General features: G+C 32.6%; 1 long non-coding RNA gene across 1 annotated transcript; it reads right to left on the bottom strand.

Moving 5' to 3' along the window:
* Positions 1-1652: 1652 nt before the first annotated feature.
* Positions 1653-2393, bottom strand: LOC127085760 (uncharacterized). Its single transcript, XR_007789260.1, has 3 exons — positions 2262-2393; positions 1952-2016; positions 1653-1743 (listed from the first exon to the last, which is right to left on the bottom strand). It is a non-coding gene; the product is annotated as an uncharacterized LOC127085760 (long non-coding RNA).
* Positions 2394-25210: the final 22817 nt, after the last annotated feature.

Here is a 25210-nt window from a genome sequence, read left to right as displayed (position 1 = left end):
GGCCAATTTAATATGCAGAAACAAAATAATGATCATTCAGGATTTCAAAACTCACAGAGAGGTGGACACCTTTGGAATTGCAAAAATCCTGCAGCTTGTCCTGCCTCCAAGAAGGATGACACTCGACTTGATTGACAGCAGGTGGAATGCGAGCAATCTCCAGCAAATCCCCCAACTTCTTGGTGGAGAAATTGCTTACACCTATAGCCCGTGCCTTGCCATAGTCATAGAGTGATTCCATCGCCCTCCATGTGCTGGCAATATTAGGTTGCACAAGATTTTCAGGCTTGAAACCTACTGATCCTTTCTTCATCGGAGCAGGCCAGTGGATCTGAAAAGGAAGAGTCAACAGTTACCATTTATTCAATCAAGCATGTTCCAAATAAACTATTAAACCACCAGACTTTGAAATTAGATTAAATAAATCCTACATGCATCTAAAAGAAAACATAAAAAATAAAAAGATGAATGAATAAGATAAAAGCCCCTAAGTAATGCAGCATACAAGATAACCAAGCAAGAAATTGGAGAATATGCAAAGAATGAGTGATATGTTATAACATACAAGATACAAATCAACATAATCAAGCTATAAGTCTGTTAAAGTCCTATCCAATGCTGGCGGTACATCTTCCGGAGCATGATCGGTATTCCTGCAGTACAGACCTTCATATTAAATCCTTAGTTTCTGAACAGCAAAGAAGAGACTAACAAATTCATAAAACTATTTTTCTACCAGCATCATTAATTAACTCATTTAGCTAAAACCACAGTTTTAAAAATCCGTCTGATACTGCAAAAACGGACCCAACAGTATACATAGCAGTATACATAACAGAACAATATCCACATGAATCCACATTTCTAATCATGCATAACAGTAACATAACAGAACAGTATACATAGCAGTTATCTCATGTTTTAAATTTCAAATCTAATCATGCATATCCTCATTTCTATTTAAACATTATCATTTTGAATTTATGTTTCAGCATTATTTTTTTTCATCTTTTCATTAATGTAGTTGCTTCAGCTAATGGAAAAAAGATAATCTGTTTTTTTTGTTTGTACTTCACAAAATTATAGATCGGCGAGTTCCAAATTTGAAGCAAATGGGTAAAATATTGTAATTACATTATTGTCTTTAGAAGTGTTGATCTGCATAATAGCTCGATGCTTTATATGATAAAAAAATCATTTCAATTTTAGTCTTAATGTTTCGGAATGTTGTTGGACAGTGATATCTTCCCATAGGTTATGGTTTAGGACTATCTATTCAATTCTAGTCTTAATGTTTCAGAATGTTAGTTAAACTTGAAGCTGAATTGCTAAGATTTTAATTGCACACAACAGGTATAAGCTTGAAACTTAAGTGAAGTAAGCTAAAAATGACTTAATGTGTTTTTGTCTAAATTAAACTGCTGTGGATTGAATTACTAAGGTTGCTTTACAGGTGCACAGTCTACTCCGATATGCGTTAAAAAAAGTATTGAGAACTGTCGTCAAATTGTGTAGTCACTCGGAACAAGGCTTAGAGTTTAGAACTTAAATGCGATGTAAGGAACATGCTTCTATTTTCTACAGAATTATTGGTTTAGCAGTTTTTGATGGCAGTTTATCTTATACCATCTAATCATGCATATCCTCAATTCCTCATATTTCAAAGACACGAAGTCAAATACACTTACAATTGCATTGCTCTTGCTCTAAGACTCTTTCCGTGCTACTTTGACGTTGATCCATCTATCCAAATCAAATATCAATAACATCAATAACATCATTAGGTAATACATATTGTTGCCATCAATGTATTAATGTAAAATTTATAAACAATTAATGGAAGGGTTATAATACTAAACTATTTTAAAACATATTTTGCACACAATAATACATGTAAGACTTAAAAAGAAACATGTATGATTTTTGGTAGAAACATGTAAGACTATGATACCTTATTTGTTTAATTTGCCAAGGCAAGACTAGCCACTGATATGAGAACTGAAATATCACCTGCAACTACAACCAGTTTAATTGTTATTAATAGCGGATCGCAGAAAACCGGATACATGAAATATCAGATAACATAGCAGGAAAAAAACTGACATAAAACTCAATATTTATAACATAAACCAAAAAAGAAACCGACATAAAACTCAATATTTCAAACAACTAACAACGCATAATGTATAGTAGCTTATGTTGCGGGAAAGAGATGAAGGAACAGAGTGAAAACAGAGCAAAATCATGAGTTGTGTCTTTACCTAAGTTCCAAAAATCACGGTTCATGCAGGGGTAGCAAAAGTCACATTCCAGTTTCCAAAGATCAACCCAAAGTAATCAAATATTATGCACAAATCAAGTTTTTAAGTTAGAGAGTTAGAGAGAACAAAGAGATCCACCGAAACAACAACAATATAAGCAAATAAAACACAAACTCTAATCACATGTAGAGTGAGAGAACTGGTCCAAAGCCTTTAATCACCTGTAACAACAACAATCATCATAAACCCTAAATTAAAAACCTTAGATTCAGAAACCCTAATTAAAAAATCCTAACTAAGAGTGATTTAACGGAGAGTGTGTGAAACTAAGAGTTACTAACTGGAATGAAAGATCTGGAACGAGTGGAGTGAGGGGAGTGAAAGATCTGGAACGGGTGGAGTGAGGGAATGAGAGAGTGAGAGAGTCTGGAAAGGAAAAACGAGAGTGAGGGAACGAGAGAGTGAGAGAGTCTGGAAAGGAAAAACGTTGCGTTTCGTAGATGGGCGGATCTGGGTACCCGTGGGTCCATTTTTGGTACCCGACCCGTTCTTTTGAACCCCCTTTAACCCGGTTTGGTAACCCGGTTGACCCGTTGGCCCGGTCCAACTCGCCCAAATTCTTTTTTTTTTTCCGGATTTCACCGGGTTGGGCCGGGTGGTCGGTTTATGTCCACCCCTACCCTTTACTAATACATACTCCATCTTCTTATTCCTTGTATTGACATAGTTGTCATGATAGGATTGTTGAGAACATTCTCTTTTGTGACATAGCAAAGTCAGTCCTCCTCATTTGAGTACATGTGGTCAATGAAAAGCATTGAATACAAATGATAAAGCACATGTGGTCAATGAAAAGCATTGAATACAAATGATTATTTTTGTCATGGTACATACGATTATTTTGTCTTTTAGGTATAAATGGTTGTGTTAATCTTTGATACATACGGTTAACCTTGCTAACCGAGCATATATGATCATTCCTTTTGTTTGAGGGCATATGATAATTTTTTATAACTGTTTGCACATGATCATTTGATTAAACTTATTGACTTTAGTGCAAATGATCCCTTGCTTTCAAACCACCATTACTCTATTTCTTGTAGATGATTGCATAAAATTTGTACCATAAAAACAAACACCTTAGAGTATTAACTATTTTTAATTATATTGTTATCATAAAAACTCTATTTATTGTTTAAATCATATTTAGTTTAACACTAAATATTAAATTAAAACGTGAAAATCTATTTTAATCTTTTAGAAAAATGCTTATATTCAATTTAGTCGTTTAAAAAATTAAAAATAACTTTTAGTCATTGTTAAAATTAACAATTTAGTCCTTACAATTTATGTAATTGATGAAGAAAATAAAGAGAAAGAAAGTAATAGACAAAAACTAAATTTCTGTCATGTTTAAGCTTTTACGACTTTTTCCTTACTTTGATACTCGCCAGGGTTTTAAATAAAGCGACCTCAATAAAGATTTTTGCAATTTCGATCGATACGTTTGCAATCGTCGCTTTCATTGTAAAAATGGTAAAAGTAGTATCGGTATCGGTACTTTCTAATACCATTTTGTCGTAAGTTTTTTCCCTGTAACGTGCCTTTTGATAATTTTACTGAAAATCTCTATTACAATAAAGTTCCAAAGAATCAAAACAATGTATTATACATTTTTATTTCTTTGACAGCACTATGCAGCAAAACCAACCAATATGTAGCAAAACCAACCAATATGTAGCAAAACACATAACAAAAACCATTAACATGTTAAAATGGTTACAGCAGTGTCATCGAAAAAATCAAGCCTTGCAAATGTAAGAAACAAGTAAAGGTATTGTTCAAGACTTTTGACGATTGCTGGCTATTCCACCATGTGTTTTGAGTTTTGGAGTTTGGTCTTCCTTCATCACATCGTCTGAGAAGAGAGCTACAGACTTATTTTGATAAAACAAAACGTAAGGTTTTTTAGTCATCACCTCAAGTACAGATATGCTAGCCACCTGAATTTGTGTTGATGAGAAAAGAATTAGCCAAGATTTCATTTTATTTATAGAAGTTGTAAGAATATGTTTACCTTGTGATCGTTACATTGAAACCATTCGCCTTTGGCATTCTGAATGTAGGCAACATAGTGTCCTCTGTTTGTGGTAGCACCTATGTGCTCAATAAACCCATAGAGGTTGTAAAATAGGTGTTAGAAATTTCGGAAAGATTAAAGGGATCCAGGCTTTAATCGTGAACGCAACACTTTTCTTATAGTATTTCAAGCACTCTCGATTGTCTTAGAGTTCTGATGCAGGAATACCCAGGATAATTCAGCCTTATCGAGTTTGCGCAAGACCGGCGAAAACCCGAATGCAGCGAAGAGCGTCTGGAATTATTTAGAGGATTTTTGGATTTTGTGTGTTGTATTCTGAATCCGGATTTATGCTTTTATAGGCAATGTTGATATTGTTTCACAAGGTAGCGACCCTTGGTGAAGCAATGTCCTTTTCCAATAATCATAATGGTTGGCCTGCAGCATGTTTCACCAACAGTTGCATGGTTTCGTCTTTGCAACATCTCATGAAGAGTTACAATCTCCGAATTCAAAATTCAAATTTTAAAATTCAAAATTCATGAAGAGTTATCTCATGCATTTATTAGCATTAACTTACTTCCACCATTTGTCATTTTGGAACACACTTGTATTTAATAAATTACAATAATCCCCCACTTGTTCTAATAATGACAAATCCAATTCCAGAATATAGAAAGCAAAAAGTGTTAATACAGTTAGGTATCTTTCGATTTGAACTTAACCTTAGTAAAGACAATGCAAAGCCTAATCGGAACGTTAAGTAGCTGTGCTTTGAACCATTATCCCATGTGATCAGACCGGCGTTGCTATACACAAAATTTTAGAGGTTCTTCGCCTACATATCTCGCCTAGCACTATTTATGGCCATGTGCTTTTCCTGTTTTCATGAATTTTTCATGAGAGAAACTCCAACTCTCACCTTAAGACGGCACCATCTTGAAGTTCATATAGGTGAAGTTCAATTCGTATCTATTTCTTGAGATACGTATCCTCCTTGATATAGAACTTCATTAAGAGTTTCTTTGAAAACTCAACCCTCAGTTTGTAATCATCAACATTATCGCGGAATGTTGCATAACCTTCCGAATCAACGACTTGTTGTTACCCATTGAATCTTAGGTTAAGATGTGTTAACTTCAGATTGGGTTGCTATCATTGTCGGAACCCTTATTCAAGGAGTTTTAATCCCATACCTTTCGAGGTAGTCTTTACTAAATCTCTGGCTAGTGGTTTAGTAAATGGATCAGCCAAATTATAGCTTGTTTGTATATATATTAGTGAAATGATCCCATCCTTTATCATTTTTCTCACGAGAGAGTGTCTAAGACCTATGTGTCTAGACTTTCCATTGTACACTTCACTGAACGCTCTAGTCAGGGTGGCTTGACTATCACAATGTATCAATACTTTTGAAACATTGTCTTTAGCTAACGGAACCTCCAATAAGAGGTCCCTCAACCATTCTGCTTCTTGTCCAGCAGACGCAAGAGCCATAAACTCTGATTCCATGGTTGAGAGAGTAATGCATGTTTGTTTCTTGCTTTTCCAAGAAATCGCACCTCCAGCTAATGTGAATATCCACCCAGTTGTAGATTTATAATCTCCAACACTTGATATCCAACTTGCGTTGGTATATCCTTCTAGTACGGCAGGAAACTTACCATAATGAAGGCCAAGATTTTTGGTCCTTAACAAATATCCGAAAATCCTAGTTATGGCCTTCCAATGTTCATCATTTGGATTGCTAGTAAATCTACTCATCTTACTAACTGCAAAAGCTATGTCAGGTCTGGTGCATTTCATTAAGTACATTAGACATCCAATTGCATCAGTATCATTCTCAGTTGGTTCTGGAATTGTCTCCAGATCAGGATCCAAGACATATTGAATTTTCAGGGCGTTCAGGAGAAATGTCATTTTATCTTGCCAACGGGTATAGTTTGTTCCATCAAAACGATCTAACTTAACAAGGTCCTGATCCATCAGTTTGATGCTTGAAACAGAAGCGTCGGTGGCCATGATTTGAGATACTATAAGACTGTTAGAAATTTCGGAAAGATTAAAGGGATTCAGGCTTGAATCGTGAACGCAACACTTTCCTTATAGTATTTGAAGCACTCTCGATTGTCTTAGAGTTCTGATGCAGGAATACCCAGGATAATTCAGCCTTATCGAATTTGCACAAGACCGGCGAAAACCCGAATGCAGCGAAGAGCGTCTGGAATTATTTAGAGGATTTTTGGATTTTGTGTGTTATATTCTGAATCTGGATTTATGCTTTTATAGGTCATGTTGATATTGTTTCACAAGATAGCGACCCTTGGTGAAGCAATGTCCTTTTCCAATAATCATAATGGTTTGCCTGCAGCATGTTTCACCAACAGTTGCATGGTTTCGCCTTTGCAACATCTCATGAAGAGTTACAATCTCCGAATTCAAAATTCAAAATTCAAAATTCAAAATTCAAAATTCATGAAGAGTTATCTCATGCATTTATTAGCATTAACTCACTTCCACCATTTGTCATGTTGGAACACACTTGTATTTATATAAAATGAGTTAAAATCGTAGATTTATGAAAATAACAAAGCATAAATAGTGATTATTATTGAACTTAACTTACACCGTCTAAAGTATAATTTCCAATGTTCAACCTAGTTCTAAAAACAAAATCCCCATTGATTTTTTCAGTAATATCTCCTTTGATTATAAAGCTGTTTATATGAAGGACCAGTAACTCTGGTACTTTCGACGTGTCTCCATCCACTGCATCTTGCGACAACCGTTACATTTAACCTTGGTGTCGAGCTTTTCCTTGTTGGTATATAACTTCAGCATTTTTGAAATATCTTGCGACAACCGTTACATTTAACCTTGGTGTCGAGCTTTTCCTTGTTGGTATATAACTTCAGCATTTTTGAAATAGAACTCTTGTTTTCCACCGACAAAGTTATGTGGTTAAAGGTATGTGGTATTTCGTTAACATGGGCACATGCCAAACACGTGCAAACATAAATGATGAAGAGACTAATCAAATAGTACCATTTTTACAGATAGACACTAAGCTGCAAAACTATTTAATATCCATACCATTGACAAAAGATCTCCCAAATAGGTCACCAATCAGATTATTCTTTTGAGCAAGTAAACACGTTTGAAAATGTTGCAACACATACAAAAGAAATTCATGGGCATCATTCTCAGTCCCCTTCACTAAAGAGATAGAGAAATTTAAGAACAACACATTAATTGTTAAATGTGATAGTGGTGTTTTGTGCAGGACAGCAGAGCCATAACTTATCCATGTAATATAACAAGAAAGTTCATAATGCTTAAGTCGAGGCCAAACATTAAGGACATGTTTGAATTCCTTTTTAAAAATAGTTTTTTAGTTTTTAAAAATTAAAAATTAAAAAATCTATTTGGAAAGCTAATTTTTAAAAATTATTTTCTAAAACTCTTTTTAGTTTTTCAGTTTTTAAATCTAAAAAACAAAAATAGTTTTTGATATGTTTTAGTTTTTATTTTGCTTTTCACTTTCCAAATCCTACCATTAAATTGAATACATACGAGAAATAGATTTTTTCTATAATTTTTATTAATGGCAGTTTTCATAATTATAACCATAATTTTATTAATCTCTATAATTAATTTTTTTTTAATACTTTTCAGACATATATAAAACAAAGTAATATATTATCATCCATATAATAATAAGCTGTTATACCAAATACAAATAAAATAACTATGTTTATTTAATTTTGAAAATATTTTTATTAGCATTTTTTTAAAAAAAATATTTATAATTTATAAATATTAATAATTTTTTTAAAAAAACTTTGACAAATTTAGATTTCCTCTCAATTTTTTATAACAACTTGACCTTTTATAAAATTATATTTTTTTTCATTTCAAAAATAATAAATGTTTTTTATTAATAATAATTGTTTAAGAAAATTGACCGGTCATCAAATCGGTGAGAGTGTACTGGTTCATTGTTTGAACCATTTGATCATTAGTCGAATCGCATAACATAATCGGATTAAATCAGATAATTTGGTTGAATAAATCGGTATCTATAACAAAATTATATAGTTATTAAATCGTCGAATCGAGTGATCCGATCTCTAAAAAAATCACGACTGCTAAATTTTTTTAAAATTTCAAATTTTCAAAATATTATAATTTTAAGAATTCATTCTTTAAATTAAAATTGTAAATATACACCTAACAAAATAGTACAAAATACAAATCTTTATAAATTTTGAACAAAGTCTAATGAAAACAGAAGTTCAATAACAAAATAAATGTATCGTCTAATAAATTTAATTTTAAGGTGGAAAAGTTGTTCTAAATAAATTTTGAACAAAATCTCTTTATATTTTAATTTTATTTAAAAAAAGAATTATCAAAATGACGACATTTTGTCGGAGGAAAAAAAAGCAAAAATTTAAACAATTGATTCTCAATTTTTATCAGTTTTGGTCGATTCTTATCTATTCCCACAAATACAATACATTAATAAATCCAACAATCAAACTATATCGGTGACTCATCCGATTCTCAATTCAATCAATTTGATCCGATGATTCAATCCGATTTTTAAAATCTATCACTTATTTTCCAATTGGAGGAGATAATAAACATGAATATTTAAAAAATAAAATGCTTCTAACTAAAAATACTCTTACAATATTTCTTAGCAAAATTGTAATTTTAATAATACTTAAACAATAAAACTAATTTAATAAGAAAAATTAATAAGAATTAAAATTTTCAATCATATTATAGTATAATAATTTATATTTCTTATAAAATTGAGGAAGAGAAAGTGATTAATTATAAACAAAAATAGTAATGATGAATGTCATGAAAATGATTTAAATCATTTGTTTGAAGTTATGTGTCAATCTTTTATTATTAAAATAATATTTTATTAATTATATAATTAATATTAAAAAAATAGTTGACATGCATTCTTAGATCTCCTAATAAATAATTAGTGACTAAATTATATTTATATTTATAGATAACGAAATATATTTTATTATTAATTAAAAAATTATTTATTTAAATATATTTTTAATCTCTTATTAAAAATAGTATTGAAAATTAAACTACCAAATAATTTTTTTCAATTTTCACATTTCAAAAATAATTTTTAAAAACTAATCTATCAAACAAATATTTTTGAGAATTCTCTTTCTAAAAACACTCTTTAAAATTAAATTTCAAAAACAAATTTTAAGAATGAAAACTCAAAAGTGTTTCAAACATGCCATAAATATCACAATGTTCCCTTGAAGGGTTTAAACATTCAAACATGACAATTGAAACATTAAACTACCAATACTCATTGTTTTTTTAATACTCATTGTTTTTTTTATGTGAAGCAGTTATGTAGTACACAAAATTATTGGTTGGTCGAAATTAAATCCAATAATTTAATAAAATAAATCAATTTCTATAATAAAATTGAATAATTATTAAATTAATTAAATAAGATGATTTGAATTCTAAAAGAAAATCATAACCCTTTTAATTTGGGGCGGTTCAATCTATTGGTTCGTACATATGGTAAAACTTTAAAATAATTTCTAAACTATCATCATCTCTTAAATTTATACATTGTAACTATTCACATAATTAATTTTCAATTTGTGAATATAATTTTGAAATTAATTAAAATTTTGTTAAGTAAAAGACATAAATAACATATTTAAGAAAAAGGTTAGTTGTTCTTTACCTCCATTTCCGTTCTCCATCATCTCTGACCTTCTTTTTCACAGTAAACAACTCCGCCACATTTCCCCGCCGGCACTTTTCACCCTTCTCACCGTTTTCGCCTTTCAGCTCTTCCCTTCTTCTTACAATCCACATCAACAATGGAGTTAAAGTCATGTCTTAGGAAAGTAGTAAGTTTAAGGATGCTTAATGCCATGCGTAGAGCAATTAGATGATCTTTTTACATGATTGTTTTTTTTTAAATATATAGATCTTAAAAGATTTACAATTAAATCATTTGTCAATTATCTTTTCTTTAATATTTTATTCTAATATATTTTTCACAGCATGTGCAATTTTTATTATTGTAAGTTGTAAAAAGGGTCTAGAAGAGTTCTACATGGAAAAAAATTGTAAACTACAAAATTTAATTTTTGATAATTTAAATTCATATTTTTATAATATTTTTAAATTTTAGTAGTGTATTAGTGAAACATCAAATTTTTCTTTATAAAAAAAAAGATTTTTTTTTAAATAGATAAGATTAAAATAGAAGAAACCATACAAGGAAGGAAATCAACCAATAACCTCCTATAAATATAAACCATAGTTAGGAAAGCCTAAGAGAAAGCATTACCAACTTCAATTGGAATTGTGGGCAGTTTATTTTGACTTTAAAAAAATGATTTTTTTTTGTATTTTTAAAAATGAATTCTACATAAAATATTTTTTAAAATATTATAAATTTATTTTTTATAAATTAAAAGACTAAATTTGTCATTCTATAACATAAATATACATTATTGAAAATATTAATATAAATTATTGAAGATCAAAACATACTCAAAATCATCATTTTTTCAAAAAATTATATCTCAAAAATGACTTTTATGAAAAACTATTTATAAAATAGTTTTAAAATTAAATGATTTTTTAAAATTTTGATATAAAAAAAATCGATAAAATGATGAAATAGTTAAAATAACATTTTAAAAATAATTATTTATATCAAATTTTCATCTAAACATTTTATAAAAAATTTCTTTGTAAATTTCTTTTACAACAAAATATATAATCCTATAAAAATCATTTAAAAAAAGCAAAATAAATCGGTTCTCAACAAAAAAAAAAATTGATTGAGTGATAATCTAAGGTTTCCAGTACACTACTAAAATTTATTTATTTTTTTATAAAATTTATTTATTTTTATAAAATTTAGTAGTGTATTAGTGACACATCAAATCTTTCTTTATAAAAAAAGATTTTTTTTTAAATACATAAGATTAAAATAGAAAAAATCATACAATGAAGGGAATCGACCAATAACCTCCTCTAAATAGAAATAATAGATAGGAAATCCTAATTTATTCCGAGAGAAAGCGTTACAAGCGTCAATTAATTTATTTTGACTTTAAAAAAAATGGATTTTTATTTTATTTTTAAATAAAAATTCTACAAAAATGTTTTTTAAAATATTATGAGTGTTTTTAAAATTTATCTTTTATAAATTAAAAGACTAAATTTGTTATTCACGTAAGTATACATTATTGAAGATCAAAATATAGTCAAAATAATAATTTTTCAAAAAATTGTAACTCGAAAATAATTTTTATGAAAAATTCTTTGAAATAGCTTCAAAATTAAATAATTTTTTGAAATTTTAATATCCAAATTTCTTTTTGATAAAATGATGAAATAGTTAAAATAACATTTAAAGAATAATTATTCAAATCAAATTTTTATTTAAAATTTTATATAAATTTATTTTACATCAAAATATGTAATCCTATAAATAATATTTTTTTAAAAAAATAAAATAAACTGGCTTATTGGTATACATTATACCATTCAGCTCAGCAATAAATGCATTAGTGTGTCCAAAAGATATAGCAAAACTTCCTAGATGCTGACCATCGGTCTTCCTAAAGAATTTGATGTTGTTTCTAATAATGTTTTGGTGTTGAAATGTTGATGTTGAAATAGTAAAACTCTATGATTTCAAATAATGTTTAAATGTTGATGATAGTTGTAGCAACGATGAGCTTGCATTTAGGGAATCAGTCTTTGTTAGCTATCTTGAGGATATCCATAAAAGAGCCACAATTGATGATCAAATGGAGGATGCAGGCTAACCAATTCTAAATTTGAAGATTAAAGGGACAGTTGAGAATATGTGCCCAGAGGAGTCAGAGTTGCTTTTGCAAAGGTTATAAATAGAAGGCAAATGGTCATACACTTAGAAACCAATTCCTAATTATTATTTTAATCTTATTTTAAAGCTAGTTAATAGAGATAAATATGTTAGAATCCATCATAATCTATGGAGAATTTTAATCAATCTTAATGAACAACATTGTTATCACCCATACAATAATATGAAAATAGAAGAATAATGGAGAAAGAAAGAAAGTAAAGAACGATGAAGGAGAAGAAGAATTAAAATTTTACAGAGTTTCTCTCTGCCCACAAACTGTGAAAAACTTCTTATTCACTTTGCAACTGAAAAATACTGTGAATTACAATGTTATGAATATTATATTCACTTCATCACAAGAATAAGGGTTACTCTCTCTATTTATAGATTTAGGTTAACTTGGACCTCAAGTCAAAGCCCAAAACTATAAAAGCCCAAAATAGTTAACACTACTAAAATAGGCCTAAGTCGAAATCCTGTGTGAAGCAACATGGTTCGACACTTCAACACACTAGGTGGTTCGACACTTCCTTGTTCCTGTTGAGCAATCTGCTTCGACACAAGGAATTACAATTCAACATATCACATAATTCATTGTGTTTAAGTTATCTACATTCATCATAGCTCTTAGTCTTCTGAACACTTCAACCTGCACTATTTTCGCCATGATGTCTACAATCTGATTCTCAGTTTTGTAGTGTTCCACATTCATCTTCCCATTTTCTATCTGCTATCGAAGATAATGGAAACTCATTTCGATGTGCTTGCTTCAATCATGTGTTATCAGATTCTTCGCCAAATTGATAGTTGACATGTTGTCGATCTTCATGGTAATTGCTCCATGACTCTTCGTTGTTATCTCTTCGACCAGATTCACCATCCACGTTGCTTGACATTCACAAAGAGAATCAGCTTTGTATTCTGCTTCACACGACGATAATGCCACTACTGGCTCCTTTCTCGAACTCCAAGCAACTGGTGCACCACCTAACATAAACACATAGCCAACTGTGGATTTTCGATCCTCAGCATCACTACACCAACTTGAGTCGGTGTATCCCACTAATTTGCATTATTTTCCTTCATCGGTTGTAGGAAACAAAATGTCATAGTCGAGAGTTCCTTTCAGATACCTTAGTATCCTCTTCGGCGCTGCTAGATATGATACCTTTGGCTTTTGCATGAACCTACTCATCATACCTACACTATATGCTAAGCCAGGACTTGTATGACAAAGGTATCGAAGTGATCCAATAAGTCTTCTATATTGGGTTAGGTCGACATCATCTTCATCTGAATCTTTCGACAGTTGTAATCTGGGCTCAGTTGGAGTCGAAATTGGGTTGTAGTCTTGCATCTCAAGTCTCTTGAGTATTTCACATGCATACCTTCTTTGATGCATCATCAAACCTCTATCACTCGTGTAGAATTCGATGCCAAGGAAATATGAAATGTCACTCAAATTTGACATTTTGAATTCCTTATTAAGATCACCTTTGAAGTCTTCGATCTCCTTCTTGCAGCTACCTGTTATCAACAAGTCATCGACATAGAGACATAGTATAAGTAATTCACTCTTGCTTCTTCTTACATATACTCCATGTTTAAATTTGCACTTCACAATTTCCTTCTCCCTTAGAAAACCATCTTGTAAGAACAAAAATTGTTCTACAACAGATTCCTTGATTTTGATGATAACAAAGGATGAAACCAAAAATGGCACCCTAACGAAAAGTTTCTAAGTGTGCAGGATTCTAAAGAAAGAAGGAAGAAGCACAAGCTGCTGCTGAAGCTGAAGCACAACAGGCTCTGACTCTGGGAGAGTCCTCTTCTGTTATCCCTATGGTTCTTCAGACTCTGAAAGAACTTAAGCAAGATCAGAATGAACTCCGGGCCAGAATGGACAAGCAAGATACTGTCAACGACAACATCCAGAACATGCTTGCTATGTTGCTTCAGAGAATGCCTCCGCCTCCGAACCCTTAGGCACTTAGGATTTATTTTTGCTTGCCTGTTGTTTTATTTTCTCTGAATCTGATGTTTTCTAGTTCTTGTTGCCTTTGTGCTTTTATCTGAATACAAGTTTTTCTCTTAATTTATTTATTTTTTGCTATGTCTTTTTGATTCTGACAAAAAGGGGGAGAAGTCATTAATAGCTCTGATGAAAATATTGTCTAATACCTTAAGCATTCTGCAACATATTTTTCTTAAAAATAATTTTATCTAACCTGGACTTAAGAAATTGCAGAAGGTATCAAGAAACCTCTTTACTTAGAAGCTCTGGTAAGAACTTCTGAACTCCCTAGCACTATCTCAGGGGGAGCTTCTGTCTATCTGATCTGATATTATTCATGTTTCATCTGCTAATTAAGTTTGTTTTGTCATCATCAAAAAGGGGGAGATTGTAAGAACAAAAATTGTTCTACAACAGATTCCTTGATTTTGATGATAACAAAGGATGAAACCAAAAATGGCACCCTAACGAAAAGTTTCTAAGTGTGCAGGATTCTAAAGAAAGAAGGAAGAAATCTGATGATGTCATCAGATACAGAACCAGATCAGAAGCATATTATCATATGATCAGAAGCATCTGAAGTGGAACACGTTCAAGAAAGTCTAACTCTGAGCAAAACAGCAAAGTATCAGAAGCATCTGAACAAGAAGTAAGCTCTAGATGTTCTGACTCTGAACAACGCTATCTCTAACTTCCAGAAGTTATCAGCGCTATTTGAAGAAACCATCTGAACTCACAAGAGATTAACATCAGAAGCAAGATTCCAAGATTCTCCAGAAACACAAATACTCTGAGCATGGATTGCTAATCATGAAAGAGTAACGTTAAAGTCAAGTAAAGATTTGCAAATGGTTTTCCTAATTAAGAAAGAGACGTTAATCTCCAATTTCAATAAAGAAGATACTACTTGTGGTAAGTAGTCATTTCAAGGAGAGAAAGTTATCCTGTAGAAGCTATTTAAGTGATGGCGTAAATTCATTTTAATATCCACCAGTTTCAACTACTACTTCAACTGATATATAAAATGGGCTGCAATCAACTTTGAAACACAAGTAAGCCAACAAGCCAAAATTATACTGAAACATCAACGCTCAAGAAAAACACTCTTGCTCTCTAAAGATCTTCACGAAGCTTTTGCTTATAACGTGAAAAACTCTTGTTCTTAATACTGTAATATTTGCTTTCTTAGAAGCACTCTAGATTACATAAATCTTTTATCTATTGTTTATTTATTTCCTCAAGTGACTCTGTGAAGTTTGTATACTTGAGAGGACTAAGAGATCTTTCTCTTAGACGTTGTTTGTAATCTTTCAAGATTAGTGGATTAAGTCCTTGTTGAAGGCGAAATCACCTTGGCCGGGTGGACTGGAGTAGCTTTGTGTTATAAGCGAACCAGTATAAAATCATTGTGTGGTTTTCATTTTGAAAAAGCGCTTATTTTTCCAAACAATTCAAACCCCCCTTTCTTGTTTTTCTCACCTTCACATCTATCTTCTTGTTGCAAGCTCTTGGAGCTTGTTTAAGTCTGTACGGGGCTTTATGCAGCCTGTACACCTTTCTTTCTTCGCCTTGTTTCACAAACCCAGATGGTTGTATAACATAAAATTCTTCTTCTAAGTGGTCATTCAGGAATGCACATTTCACATCCATCTGGCACATCTGCCAATTGTTTATGTTTGGTAGACCAACAACCAACCTGATTGTTTCGATCCTAGCAACAGGTGCAAAAACTTCATCTAAGTCGGTTCCTTCTTTCTGAAGAAATCCTTTCGCCACAAGTCTCGCCTTGTGTCGAGTCACTTCTCCTTTGGGATTCAACTTTACCTTGTATACGCATTTCACATCGATTGTCTTCTTGTCTTGGGGAAATTCGACAAGTGACCAAGTGTTGTTGACTTCGATTGACTTCAGTTCTTCGTCCATTACTTTTATCCATTTTGAATCTTTCAATGCCTCAGCTGCATTGACTGGTTCGACAACTGCGTAGAAAGCATAATGTACCAGCTCATCTTCTTCATTGAACACATCATCTGATGTAATCACACATTCTTGCAGCCTTGCAAGCATGTGTCTTGTTGTTTGAGGTCTGCTTGGGCCTGCTTCACCTCTGACTTCTTCTTGTCGAACTTCTCTTTCGACTTCACTAGCTGGTTCATCATAAAAGATTCTCACTGAATCCTTCTTAACATTCTCAGTCCAATCCCATTCTCTAAGCTCATTTATGATCACGTCCCTGCTGATCACCACTTGCTTATTCACTGGGTCAAACAACTTGTATCCTCCAGTCGAATGATATCCTATCAGGATCATCTGACTCGACTTGTCATCAAGTTTTCTTCTCAACTGATCTGACATATGTCTATGTGTTATAGACCCAAACACCTTCAGATGACTCAAGCTAGGCTTGACACCAGACCAATAATCTTTTGGCGTGATTCCTTCTAGCTTCTTTGTTGGACATATGTTCAGGATATATGTTGCAGTCGACACAGCTTATCCCCATAATTATTTGGGTAGATGCTTTCCTTTCAATATACTTATAATCATATTCATGATGGTTTTATTCTTCCTTTCTGCGACTCCATTCTGCTGTGGAAAATAGGGTGGCACCACGTCATGCATAATCCTTTCTTTCATACATAATGCATTGAAGTCTTTCGACACATATTCTTCACCACCATCAATCCTCAAAATCTTGATCTTTCGACCATAGATTTAAACTTGGCAAATACCTCGATCACTTCACTTTTCTTCTTGATCAGGTAAGACCACAGTTTTCGACTGAAATCATCTATGAATGTCACAAAGTATTTGTTACCTCCAATCGAATCCACCTGGAGAGGACCACATACATCAGAGTATATGACTTCAAGAATTTTCTTCGACCTGCTTCCTGCATCCTTACTTAAGTTGTTCTTATGTTGCTTCGCATGCACACATTCTTGACACACTTCATTTGGAATGTCGATTTCTGGTAATCTTAAAACCATATTTCTTCTCTTCAAATCTCTGATGCCTTTGAAATTGAGATGGTGAAGTCTATAATGCCATATTCATTCATCTCTGCTAGCTGTTGTTGCAAGGCACTTATGCTCCATCATATTTAGTTCAATCTTGAAGGTTTTATTCTGAGATATTGGATCCTTCAAGATCAACCTTCTATTTGAGTTGAGAACTCTCATCATCTTGTCTTTGATCGACACCTTGTAATTCTTTTCTACTAATTGCCCTATGCTGAGCAAATTTCTCTTCATGCCCGGTATCTACAACACATTTGAAATTACTGACCTCTTGTCATCTTTCCTCATAATCAGAACATTGCCAACACCTTCAGCTGCTAGAGTGTTGTCATTTACAAATTTCACCGTGTTCTTCGTTGAGGTATTTATGCTGACAAACAAACCTTTCCTTCCAGACATGTGTGATGAGCATCCCGAGTCCAAGTATCATTGGTCCTTGAATCTCTTTTCATCTCTTGTTGTAACCATCAGCAACGTCTTTTCTTCTTCATGTTTCGCCAGCTTTGCATAAGTTTCTTGATTCTTCTGCTTTTCTGGACAATCACTAGAATAGTGACCATACTTCTGACAATTGTAACACTGAATGTGACTCTTCTCTGGCTTTTGACCACCACATCTTCCTCTACATGCAACACCACCTCTTTGGTTGCCTTACTTTCAGGGTTTTCTCTTATTCGATCGGTTTCATTCTTGCTGATTTCGACTAGTCGAATTATTATAGCCTCCTCTGCCTTTGTTATCATTCCAGCTTCCTTTTCCTTTCCTTTCTTTTGTTGATTGCGCCTGCAAACCCATATCACTCAAGATCTTTCTAACAACAAATCTTGATGTCAACACTTCTCCACATACCTTCATTTGATTTACCAGTTTCGTAACCTTGTGAACAAATCAGTTATGCTTTCATTGTCTTGCATCTGAAGTAATTCATATGTCCTTTTCTGAGTTTATAACCTCACGTCTTTCACCTTCTCTGCACCTCCAAACGATTTCTCTAGAAATTCCCATGCTTCTTTCGCTGACTCTGCATCATTAACCTTTTCAAAGTTATCTGCATCAACATATTGATGAATTATAAATAGAGATTTATAATCTTTCTTCTTCAATTCTTTTTGTGCATCCTTTTCTTCATCTGTCATGTCTTCTGCAAGCGTTGATACTCCTTCTTTGACAAGATCCCAAAGATCTTGATAATAGAACACAACCTTTATCTGCTTGCACCAATTCTAATAATTGTTGTTCTTGAGAATCAAAAGATTTTTTGGAAAATGCTCGTTTGGATGATTTGTTTCCTTGGTGATTTTCTTCCCATGAATCGTTTAAACCAGAGCTCTGATACCAGATGTTGGAAATCCACCACAACCTATGAAGAATTTCAATCAATCCTGATGAACAAGATCGTTATCACTCATACAATAATAATGAAAAGAGAAGAACAATGGAGAAAGAAAGAAAGTAAAGAACGATGAAGGAGAAAAAGAATTAAAATTCTACAGAGTTTCTCTCTGCCCACAAACTGTGGAAAACTTCTTAAATTATACAAATTGCATTCAAAATTCAAAATCTTGTGGCAACCCCCCACCCCAAATCACCCTTGATATTGGAGTGAAAACCCGAATTGATATTATTAATGAAACCCCCAAAGAAATCTCAACCCATTTCGATTATACAAATCCTAAAGTGGACCTTATCAAGCTTGTATGTAGATGGAACCCAACAAAAATGATTATGTGTAGTTGTTGTGTGTATGCTTAGAAAAAGGTTGAAGATGATGATAAAAAATTCTTAGTATATTCTTGGTTTCAATGTTTTGAAAAGGATGCATATATATATATATATATATATATATATATATATATATGTGTGTGTGTGTGTGTGTGTGTGTGTGTGTGTGTGTGTGTGTGTGTGTCTGCGTGTGTGCGCGTGCATGTGTGTGTGTGTGTGTGTGTATGTGCACGCGTGCATGTGTGCGTGCATGTGTGTGTGTGTATGTGCGTGTGTGTGTGTGTGTGTGCGAGCACATGTGTGCGTGTGTGTGTGTGTGTGTGTACATGCGTGTGCGTGTGCGTGTGCGTGCATGCATGCGTGTGTGGTTGTGTGTGTGTGTGTACGAAAAATAACACAAAAATTTTTTTAGAAAAATTATAAGTTTGGAATATTTAAGGCAGTATGTGTCAACCTAAGTTATGAGTGTGTCAACCCATAATTAAAGGTATTTTAGCTTCTATGTGTCGACCTAAGACAACCTAGCTGTCAACCTTAAGCAGGAAGAGACTTTGGTTTTGCCAAAGGCTCAACATGCGTCGACCTCAAGCATGCATGAGTCGACCTAAACGAGTTATGTGTCGACCTAAAGAGCTTATGTGTCGACACATAGAAGACACCAACTTTGGTTTTATAATAACCTTCATTATGTATTGACCTCAAGCTATAACGTGTCGACCTAAACATATTTGTGTTGATCTAATGGGCTTGTGTGTTGACACGTAGAAGGCAACAACTTTGGTTTTGTAAAACCTTCAGTATGTGTCGACCTATGGCTTGGATGTATCAACCTCTAACCTAGTTTTTCACATAAAAACTCAATTTTAACTTGTAAAAATATTTCTAACCTGATTTTAAGTATCCTAAGATGAAAATGCACATCTAGATATAAAGGATAAGGTCAAATATACACAAATACTAAGTTTTCTGGTTTTGTCATCATTCAAAACATTTTTTAAAGGAAAATGCACTCAAGCTTCTATTCTAAGACATAAGAGCCTTCAAGATTAACCTGTTACTAGAGTCGATTACTCTCATTATTCTATCTTCGATCAATACTTTGTAATTCCTCTCGATCAAATGACCTATACTTAGCCGATTACTCTTCATGCAAGGTATGTAAAACATATTAGAAATTAATGATCAGTTATCATCCGTTCTCCTAATCAGAACATCACCAATACCTTCAGCAGATAAGGTATTTATATTTGCAAATTTTACCTTGTTCTTTGACGAGGGACTGATGTTGATAAACCAATGTTTTCTTCTAGTCATGTGTGACGAACATCCTGAGTCGAGATACCATTGATCTTTGAATATTTTTTGTTGTTGTGATCATTATCATCACTTTGTCTTCTGCAAGCTTTGCACTGCTTTCTTGATCTTTCTTTCCTCCTCGACATTGGTTTCCATAATGGTCATATCTTTGACAATTGTAGCACTGAATATGAATTTTATTAGGTTTTCTTACATCACCTCTTCTATCTGTAGTACCACCTCTGTGACTTCCTTGGTTAGAAGATTATATTTGATTTCATGAACTACCTTCTTGATGGTTTCCTCTGCCTTTGCCTATATTTCATTTTCCTTTGCCTTTCTTTTCTTTAGTCATCCGAGTCTGCAAATCCACTTCAGTCTTCGACTTGCTTGTAGTTCTTTCAGCCATTCTTTGTTCGTGATATTTAAGCGTCCCTTGAAGCTCTTCTTTTGTCATACTTGACAAGTTCTTCGATTCTTCTATGGCTACTGCCACATGATCGAACTTTAGATGTAATGACCTCAAAATCTTTGACACTATATATTTTAATGTCAACACTCCTCCACACGTTTTGATTTGAATCACCAGTCTTGTTACTCTTATTAAGAAATCAATCACATTTTCATTGTCTTTCATTTGAAGCAATTATACATTTTTTGTGAATTTGTAACCTAACTTCCTTCACATTCTTTGTGCCTCCAAATGATTTATACATGATGTCCCATGCCTCCTTTGTTAAATCTACATCATTAACTTTCTCAAAGTTTTATGGATCAATACATTGATGGATTAAAAAAAGAGCCTTATAATCCTTCTTCTTCAAATCTTTGTGTGCAATCTTTTCTTTATCTGTAGCATTCTCTCGAATTGGTGTTACTCCATTATTCACAAGATTCCAAATACTTTGATAACATAAAACAACCTTCATATGCTTGCACGAATTTTCATAATTCTTACCATTTAAGATTGGAAGATTTGCTTGAAAATGTCTGTTAGGATGATTCATCTTGATTCAGTGCGTCCCAAAGATCACATAGTCAGTGCTCTAGATACCAGATGTTAGGAAAACTTCAATCTTGAAGTTAGTCGAATCAATCTTTCTGACTGATCACGCCTCTTATTCTTCACCCTTTACCCAGATGAAACAATCACTCATTGATTGGAAGGTGATTCTACACTACACAGAGAATTGAAAGAAGCAATGAATAGAATTGAAAATGAGAGAAAAGAGAAATTCTTGAGGAAGAAGAAGAATGTTTGCTATAATGTGTGTCAATCACAACTGTGATTTCTGAAACTACACACTGTTACTACAAAACTTGTTATTCTTACTTACAAATGAAATAAATCTCCTCTCTATTTATAGATGACGAACTTCAAGTAATCACAAAATTTCTAACTCAACTAAAACTAAGTTAAGTCAATCTTCTTTGACTCTGTCGACTCCTTCGACATTTACATGTTTCGACAGCATGCTTCGACAAGTTGTATTTGACTTTCTGTCAAATATAGTTAATACAAAATTTGTTGTATGATATTTCGACACACACTAATATATCTTTCGATCCCCGTCGAATACAAACACATTATTTCAACTTCGGCACGACAAATTACATATTTAACAATCGACAAATTACATATTTACCGAAGTCTCAAATTTATTATGAATGAGCCTCAAACCCAATAAAAACTTAAAATTAGGCACTGCATTAGTAAAAGTAGGAGTATAAAAATCAGGAATTTATCAGATTGTAATTCAGAGCTGTAGTAGAAGTAGGAGTATAAAAATCAAGAATTTATTAGATTGTAACTAGAAAAAAGAAACTCAATAATAATTCATCCCATTATTGTCTAAACCTATATTATAAGAGAAAAAATATAATATGCACCATTATTATGTTAAATAATTTAAAAATAAATAATATTTTTAAATTTAAAAGAATTAAATACACAACCTTAAAAAAATCATTTAAGGTGTTCGAGACACCGTTTGTTTGTGGCAGGTTTATGCTAGCATGAAGATGAAAGATTTTGGGGTGAGTTTTAGAGTTAATAAAAAATTACAATTCTATTTATATATTTTAATCAATATATTTTTTTATATAAATCATTTATATTTGTAATGTTTGGAGATCCGTTTATTTTACACACCACATATCAGTTCAATCAGCATCATATGTTGTGGTCTTTATACAATGTACACGCATATGAGAAATTTTCTATTAGGTTTAGTTTATTCATTTCTTTTAAATTATTATCAGTCTCTATGTTTTAGAGTTGGTGTCGTGTTTTCGATGTTTATGTTCGATCCGGATGTTTCAGAATTTGTGTTGTGTTTTCAATATCTGTGCTTGATGTCAACGTTTCAGAGTCAGTGTCATGTTTTCGGTGACCGTGTTTTATAGATGAATAGTCATCGGAGATGTTTCAGTTGGAACAAGCCATTTCACAAGCAACTATATAACACAAAAGTCTTCATTGAAGTAGACTTTAAAGTTGAATAAGACTTCAATTTGTACATCACTTGCTTCTTCTTCTTGTTTGGAACTTTATATCATTTTCATTTTGACAAGAAGCATGTGGCCATATTATAAAAATCTAACATACACTAAGAAGCACGAACACTCTTGACATTCCTCTGATAAAAAGTAGACTCATCTACATTAATAATGCACATCTTTCTAATAAAATTAGAACAAAATAGCTTTTGCCTTTTTTATGGTGTTGATGATTTTGTGTTTCACCTTTTATCTTATTATAATTTGAGGAGAGAAATGTAAATCTACCTACCATAAATATGAATAGGGTTGTTCATGGACTTAGAAAATCGAATTGAACCAAATCAAACCTACCATAAACATGTAAATATATCAGATCATGGAAAAGTCCTGATGATCCTTCTGACGGTGATTTTTCGTATCAGATAGATACTCGTGGTTTTCCACAACTGGTTACTGCAAAGGGAGGAAGGTTACTGTATAGATCAGGTTCATGGAATGGATTTCTTTTCAGCGGAGTTTCGTGGCCGATGCATAGAATCTATAATCTCTTATTTGTGTTCACTGACAAGGAAGTCTCTTATCAATACGAAACTTTGGACAGTTCAATTATTTCTAGAACGGTGTTAGATCCATATGGAACTTCGCAACGCTTTCTATGGTCAGATAAAACACAGAATTGGGGGGCGACAGTTACTCGTCCTGCAGACCAATGTGATAATTATGCCTTGTGTGGTATCACTATCAACTCTAACTGCAATATTAATGACTTCCCAATGTGTGAATGCTTGGATGGTTTTATACTTAAATTTTAAACAAAATGGGACTCGTCGGATTGGTCTGGCGTGTGTGTAAGGAGAACGAAATTGAATTGTCTCGATGGAAATGGATTTCTGAAGTACACAAACATGAAATTTCCAGACACTTCATCGTCCTGGTTTGACAGGAGCTTTAACCTTGAGGAGTGTAAGACAGTGTGTCTGAAAAACTGTTCTTGCATTGCATATGCAAACTTAAAATGCAAGCATAAAATAAAACTACTAAAAACGAATAAAAGTCAAGCGCAAAAGTATCCGAAAAGTTAAACTGAACACATTAAAATGATCAATATGAAATAAAACAATCGGAAAAAATACACTGTTTGATTTAATTTTGAAATAAACTTTGATCGGTTAAACAAGCATATGCTGATCAAAACGCGACTGAAAAAATAATCGACAAATATAACGAGCACATCAGGTGAAACTACGTGAGTCATAGATTAATAATACTGATGTTTGCAAGCTTGATTTTGAGATTTTTTACCCGCTGTTTTTACATGTATTTGAAAAATGATTCAACCGATCTGTCCGTATATCCAAGAATTTATTCTGGCCAACATTTTAGGTATTATTCAGGATGAAATGTATGTTATGCTATACAACTGATGCAAATTAAAAATAAAATCAAATATATGAAAATTTTAAAATACCCGGAAAAAATATGGGAAAAATGATAAGTCTCAACTCATTTGGATTTAAATAATTAAAGTTATGCAAAAAATAATCAGATAAAATAATAAGTCTCAACTCAGCAATTTTTCAAAATTCAACTAGCATCAATCGATTGACATATGGGGGAAATTAATTTTCATGATTCCTCCATTTTGCCTTTCCAATTTTTTAAATTTTGGCTAAGAACAATTCATTGAGTAGGGGAATTAATCGATTGTTATAGTTTAATTTTCAGATTTTTCTAATTTTTCACACGTGCAATCGATCGAATGACTTCACCTAATTTCTTAAAAATTCCAATTTTTAACACATTTATTTCATCTTTCCCGTCCTCTAACCCTAATTCATCAAACTAATTCATATTATAACATCCAAATATATCAACATCTACTGCATCATGTCCTCGTTCTTCTTACATCCGAAAGCAAACATTAGAAGGAATTCAAGAAAAAATGAATGAGGAAGATAAGGTCATGGCACTACTTACCGAATATTTTATTTCTCTCCCATTTGATTTGGCATCCACCAACCAGCGAGTCTGAATGCACTTCTTCATCTGGTTTCTCGAAATACGACCGATGCAACAAAGTTCCTTGCAGAAAACCACCAACTAGATTTTCAAACATAACTCCTCCAAGGTCAGGTCATCTTCCTTATAAGTTTACGAAGCAACTCCCACCGGGTAGTGCTTATGAGTCTAATACTTGTGAATTATATCAGAGCAACTAGAAGGAGAACCAGACCCCAACCGAAAATATTCATGTGTGCTTCCTTAGTTAAAGGAGCAACCAAGTAAAAATAGTTGTCAAAATACTTCATTCTTTTTCACAATAACCTTTGTAGTATTTGATGGGTTGCCTCATTTATAACAAACCAGATCCACTTGCATGGTTAGGGCTGCCTA

Source organism: Lathyrus oleraceus, chromosome 5, assembly GCF_024323335.1.
Source record: "Lathyrus oleraceus cultivar Zhongwan6 chromosome 5, CAAS_Psat_ZW6_1.0, whole genome shotgun sequence".
Classification (NCBI taxonomy): Eukaryota; Viridiplantae; Streptophyta; class Magnoliopsida; order Fabales; family Fabaceae; genus Lathyrus; species Lathyrus oleraceus.
Note: the sequence above shows the minus strand (reverse complement) of the source record. Positions and strands in the feature narration are given on the sequence as shown.